Here is a 6,949-nt window from a genome sequence, read left to right as displayed (position 1 = left end):
AGTTCGAAAGAAATTGACATAACAAAGTTTTCGTAGGATATTATTTCGGAGTTCTATATTATTTTTATTTTCTAACCATTTTTGAAAACACGTTCAACAGTTATCTACATTTTTTATCTAAACCATTCCACGCAGTGATTTGGACGCTCTTACTCTTTTATTCTCATTCCTTTCGAACTTACTGATGCTATCCGTATGTTTTGCTTACCAGATATTGAATATTGAATTTAATTTGATTCAGTAAAGGGATTTTATGTATGACAGAAAGGAAAAAAATTACAGATTACCTTTTTGATCGAATTCTCCAATTTATTGTGTTATCCGGCATCTCCTGCAAGTCATGCAATATTGGTTTCATTTCGAAAAGAGTCGAATTACAATTTAAGTTCAAAACACTTGTTGGCCGAATATTTTTGTCAGAAAAAACATACCTGTTCAGATGATGCCTGGTGTGTGCACTACTGGTTTTGTAACACGATAATATTTAAGTTTATTAAATGTGATCCGACCATATCCGATGAAAGAATAATTTATAACATAAGAATAACTATAAAAGGTCTATTTGGCACATTTTTTTTTAAATTCTAATAAATAAGGTCATCATGATTGGAGGAACGGAAACGTCCGGATCTGTCAGTTTTCTCCACGCTGTCCCAAACAAAAGGGTAACCACCCTTTTAAAAAAGCGAAAAAATGGCTGACCGAGTCGATATCTCGATTCAAAACGACGCCACTTACACGTCTTGACTCTGCGCGGAAACGAAACAAGGCGGATAGCCATTTTCCGCTTTTTCCAAAGTTTATCTTTTGCATGAGACAGCATCGAGAACACTGACAGGTACCGTCGACACCTTCAATTGTTTTACAAGATTGTACAAATCTTTTTCCAATATACTCTATGTTTCGCTTGAAGCTCTTCCTATTATAATGAACCTTTGATCGTCCTATGTTGCATGAAACATTATTTTTCCAGAAATAAGTTGCAATTAAATATAACATCATGATTCCTCCATCTCAAATGTATGAAGATATAAATGATATTATAAAATATAACTAGTTATCAAAGATTTTTATTTTGATATACAACAGTCAGTTACTTCTCAAAAATTGAATTTCAACTCTGTGCATTCATAAGTCACGTCATCTATTCTGATAGTTTATACGTTTAATACTGGTTTGTCTTAATTATTGAAATCAGCAATAAAACGTGCAAAACAATCAAATATATATATATTTTTTATTGAATTTACTGTAATATTCCGTCCATCGGGCAAAAGTATATCTGAATGGCTAGATGAAATTTCCTTAAAACTAACATAGACAATATTAATAAACACACGGTTATAAGTTCGACACGATCTATTTAACAAAAAACTTAATGAACATAGCGGTTATTGCAGCATTGTTGGCAACAACAGTGCATGCAGTAATAATGGAGCAATTGATGCAGCTCAGAAAAAGAACCTACCAATGCTTATACCGTAAGTACAAAAGATACTACCTATGAGGTATGTTAAGGAGAGAGACGAGACGGCCCATCTCACCTAGGTTGAAAGAATAGTCCTGCATACCTGCGAAAAGTACGGTATGAGCTACAGTATCGAACACAGCCTTAAGTTCGACGACGTTAGTGGGACTACCCACCTTGTCGGCACAAATCCGTGCAAAGATTTTATTTCATAATACACGAGCGACAATACAAAGTATTGGATAAATAGGGTTACCGGGTGATTATTTAGTACACTATGCAAGCACTTATGCAAGCGACAACTAAAGCTTCATACATATGAAAAGAATATCTATGTTTATTATGCCTCCTGGCGTGTTGGCGATGTTGTTGTAGGTAGTCGATGATAAACTCGATTTTGAATCTGTGTGGGCTATATAAATCTGTTATCAAAATGGTGGTTAATATCCGTTTCGGATGACCCATCTTTGATTTCATACGGTACCACATTCGGAATTGAAGTTGTTCTTTTTATATGCTTACAAAACAAGCTCTCCTATTTTTTTTCATTACTTCATTTGTGTTATAATTCTTATCACTGCTCAAAATAACAATTAGTACCATGATTATCACCTTACATAATGTAATAAGCATACCATTAGGAAGGACCAAGAAAAATTTGTATTTGGTAGAACAAATTTAATTATCAAATAAAACAAGTGCCGTCGTCAAAGGTTTACAAATGAAACGAATAAATTTTGATACCTTTTTTAAAAATCTTTCTCTGTGCATTTTAAATTTTCATTCAGTTCGTGATAAGCTACGAAATTTTCAATTGAAGTATCATAAATATGTTTTTTAGTAGGGCTCTGTGATATCGGAGTATGTGCGTTATTAAGGAAGGAAGATTAATTCTTCCTACCAAAACATAAAGCAGGGTTTATTGCTGTTTATATGCCTGTTATGTAAACTTCTTTTCAATTTACAGGCTCTAACCCACTGAGGATTGAAATAGCTCATCAACTGTTGTCTCGAAAGCAGTGATGTCAAACTCATTTTGGACTGCGACCCCAGGCAGCACGAATTGGGCAGCCCGACGCAAAACTCTATATGAAAAAAAGCGATTACGTTTGCACTGTGTTTATTATCTGCGAAACTCCCTACCAGCCATAGCTTCGGATCGAGACAGGAAATCAATCGGCAAGAGCGAGATGGTGATATCCTTGTCTCTTTTACACCAACGCAGAAATTCCCCAATCCCAACATCACCAGAAATTTCTCCCTGCCGCGCCCATCAATTCACTCGGGTTTGTTCCAGCGCGAGCAATCGACCGCGGTCTTCGAAGACCCAGCGCGAGCAATCGAAAACCCAGCGCAAGCAATCGAAGACCCAGCACGAGCGATCGACCCATGGGCCACAGCGCTATAGGAACTGACGCTGTATGTTCAACGCATACTCATGTGCATATTCAGGTAATATCCCATGGACCGCAGCGCTATAGGAACTGACGCTGTATATTTAACACATACTCGTGTGCATATTCAAGTAATATGCAGCTCGAGCCGAAGATAAAAACCGAAGTTGCCACGACAAAAACGAAAAATGGAGGCCTCTTTCGGATCCCTCCCACTTGTTTTCTTCTCTTCTACACATTCTCATGTTTCGAACTGTTACGCGGACTTGAACCGCGTTGTTTCTACTCCGGTCTCTGCGCACCTACCGCAAGACCATCGCTCTTTGTTGAGAACGATGTGTTAAAGGCCCAATATATATCTACTGCGTAGCCGTTTGTATGGACTGTATGGGAATGCATCGGTATACGCTCAACCCGCTCTAGCCATTTAAACCTCTCGCGGAGCGAATTTCTGCGTTGGTATAAAAGAGACAAGGATAGCACCATCTCGCTCTTGCCATTGATTTCCTATCTCGACCCGTAGCTTGTGCCGGTAGGGTTATGGATCGTACTGCGCACTTTGAGGGCTTCACCGCGTGACTACATGAGGCGTACCATACCAAAAAACTGGTTCGCTCCAAGTGTCGAAAACCGATTTTTCCGTCAGAATCGAGCGATGCAAGTGTAGTCACAAAACCTCTCACTCTAACCCTATGCTTTGTCCTGCTCACCTTATATATTCAAACTGAATCTAGCAGTTTACGGTTACAGATGGTAATTACAGGCAAATAAAAACAATAAGATTCGTTTTACCACATTGTTTCACGACTTAGAAAACATGAGAATAATTTTATCAACGGATTGAATGCTGTATAACTTCTTTCAAAACGAAATAGTTGTTGGATTAGGAACTATGATCAACAGAGCGGGTAGAAATTTTAAGCAAATACAGTTGGTCCCCGCAGTACGCGAATGTTTGGGACCGAACGCAATCGCGTATATCGAATTTTCGCGTATTGCGGATTTCCTCTGTCATATCGTTTATACTTCATAATAAAGAGTTGAATCATAAACATGGTGGAATAAATTATGTAAACAGCTCAAGCTAGGTGTTCTTTTCACACGTATAGTGCCCAATCGTAATTATAAATCAAAATACGTACATACAATAAAAAATGTAAACTAAAAATGCATTGAAATAATAATTCATACCTAATCCATTATATTTGCTTCACAAATGTTTCGTGATGTGTTGAGAAATTACAATTTTTTTATAAAACTATCCATTGATAATTGTTTTTTGATGGTTTTCTTCTCATTATAAATATTTTTGTAAACCGCTATTTCCTTCCTAACTCCATCGCTGACATTGGCTGACCTTTTTTCGTCTTCATCCATCGCTTGAAATTCTGATAATGCTTTTTCTATATTTTCAAAAGCAGTCTCCAATCGTTTTGAGTTGAATCTTTTTTGGATAGGCTCTAGATCTTCCTCATCGTACTCCTCGTTGTATTCATCCAGCACTTCTAAAGTATCTGCTTGAATAAGCTCCCTGTTCGTTAGAGGTTCTTCTTGAAAATATATAAAGTTTTGAATATCTTCAAGGTCTATTTCCACTTGTAACAGATCAGCTGCAGACAAACATTCTTTCATTAGAAGTTGTATTTGTTCGTCTTCATCAGTTGATGCCGTATCATGTGTAAAATAAGCAGGACATAATTTTTTCCAACACGCATTAATGGTACTCGATTTAACCTCATGCCATGCAGCTGAAATGTTACGGATGGCAGAAAGAATGTCGTAATTTTTGCAGGCATCAGTTATGTTGAATGTTGGATTTTTCTCTATTGTATGAACAATTAGATTGAATGTTCTGCGAAGATAGTACGATTTAAATGTTGCAATCACACCCTGGTCCATAGGCTGTAACAGTGATGTAGTTCTGGGTGGCAGGAAAATTACATCAATATTAGGGTGCAGTTCGTCGAGCTCTATTGGATGGCCTGGAGCATTATCAAGTAATAAAAGTGCCTTAAATGGAATGCCTTTATCTCTGCAATACTTCTCTACCTCTGGCACAAAGTTTTGCAGGAACCATTCATTAAAAATGGAACGAGTTACCCATGCTTTTTTGTTGGATTTCCAAACCACTGGTAATGACTGAACTTGAATATGCTTAAATGCTCTTGGCTTTTGTGAATGGTATACTACCAAGGGTTTTAATTTTAAATCACCGGTCATGTTACTTCCAACCATGATTGTAATTCTTTCCTTGTTTGATTTGAATCCAGGCATTCGTGTCATATCATCGAAAACATAACTTTTTGTGGGCATTTTTTTCCAAAAAAGTGCAGTTTCATCAACGTTTATAATTTGTTCTGGAAGAAACCCCTTTTCTTCAATTAGCTTTTTCAACAAGCCAGGAAAGTTCTCTGATGCTACTTCATCTGCACTTCCAGCCTCACCATGAATTTTCATGTTCTTCAGGTTTGCACGATTTTTAAATCTGTTGAACCACCCCGAACTGGCTTTGAAAGAGTTTACTCTATTCTCCGAAATACCAGTGGAGCTTTCTATATCTTGATACAAAGATTTTGCCTTGGTTTGGATAATTTGTAAACTGAGAGGAATACGCTTATTTAACAGATCTTCTATCCATATGATCAATAAGCGTTCCATCTCTTCTATAATATCGTTACGTTTCCGAGTGGCCATTGTAACTCCTTTTGCCGAATTTCGCAGGTTATCTTTGGTTAGAATGATGCTTCGCACTGTTGAATGAGGCCGTTTTGTTTGCCGGGCTATTTCTGCATAGCTTTTTCCTTCCTCGAACATCCGGACTATTTCTATCTTTTCTGTGATAGTTATAGCACACTTCGTACGAGAACTTTTATTTTTTGATGCCATATTACTTGCTTCAATATTACCGCTTCAAGACTGTACAGGTTTATGAAACTAGAACCAACGTGTACTGATTGTGAAAACAACTGAAAATTCCTTGCAAATTCAGGCCGTTGCAGTCATGGCCTTTAAACGGCTGTTTAAAACTGTGTATTGAAAACTTCATTCTACCAAAACAAAGCAAAAATGACTAATAAGAAATCAAGCAACAACGGTAAACGCTATGAGCTGTCATTTCTAAAAAAATCGCGTATTGCGGATTCGCGTATATCGAGTATCGCGTATTGCGGGGACTAACTGTACATCGTATCAATTATTATTAAAGAAGAAAAACGATGAGAAGAGAACGAGTATTTTTGTTTGTTAACGCCTGGTTGGAACGACAGTTGCAGCGCATTATTTTCATCCATGGAGTAAAGTTGTCATGTTTCATCAATATTATGGCATGGAAAAATAATAATAACAGTTTTAAATTCCATCATGATTCTAAAATGTACCCAACTTTTTGGAGATGCTCTTCACAAGTCAACTCAAGGATTGGCACACGTTTTTCAAAAAGGGCCAGATGATTGAAGAGAAACCGAAAGCGCGGGCCGGATACTTTAAACGATGCTTCAATGTTTTCAAAGTAATACCCTTTGTAATGGAGAGTGGAACTTTCTAAAAAGCAAAGTTGCATAAAAAGTGGTAAAAGATAAAACATTTAATATGTTATCCATAAACATATAACAGGAACACCTCGTTAAACAATTATCATCATCATTGGAATGGGTTTTTAGTATGAAGCACCTAAATATTCTTACGGGCCGGATAAAATCATTTGGCGGGCCGGATTTGGCCCTGAGTTAACTGATAACTGCTCGACAAGTTCTTACCAATATGAAAAGTCGAGCACTTCATCGAGCTCTTTCGTACACACCATCGTCAGCCAACCCAGAAGTGCTGGGTTGCATTTGGTATGGTACGCTGGAGCTAGACCGTACCAAGTTTTTGGTATGGTACGCCTAATGTAGTCACGTGGTCACACATGAGGGTTCGGCTAGCCAATCACAAACCTCGATTTTTCAGTTCGGATCGGCTGTCGCGGCAGCAGATGGGCGCGGTGGCGGGACGGGGGAATTTCTGCGTTGGTGTAAAAGAGACAAGGCTATCACCTCGCTCTTGTCCATTGATTTCCAGCCTCAACCCGAAGCTTGCGTTTGTAGGG

This window comes from Anopheles coustani, chromosome 2 (genome assembly GCF_943734705.1).
Source record: "Anopheles coustani chromosome 2, idAnoCousDA_361_x.2, whole genome shotgun sequence".
Taxonomy (NCBI): domain Eukaryota; kingdom Metazoa; phylum Arthropoda; class Insecta; order Diptera; family Culicidae; genus Anopheles; species Anopheles coustani.
The sequence above is the reverse complement of the archived record's forward strand: the minus strand, read 5'-3'. Positions refer to the sequence as shown.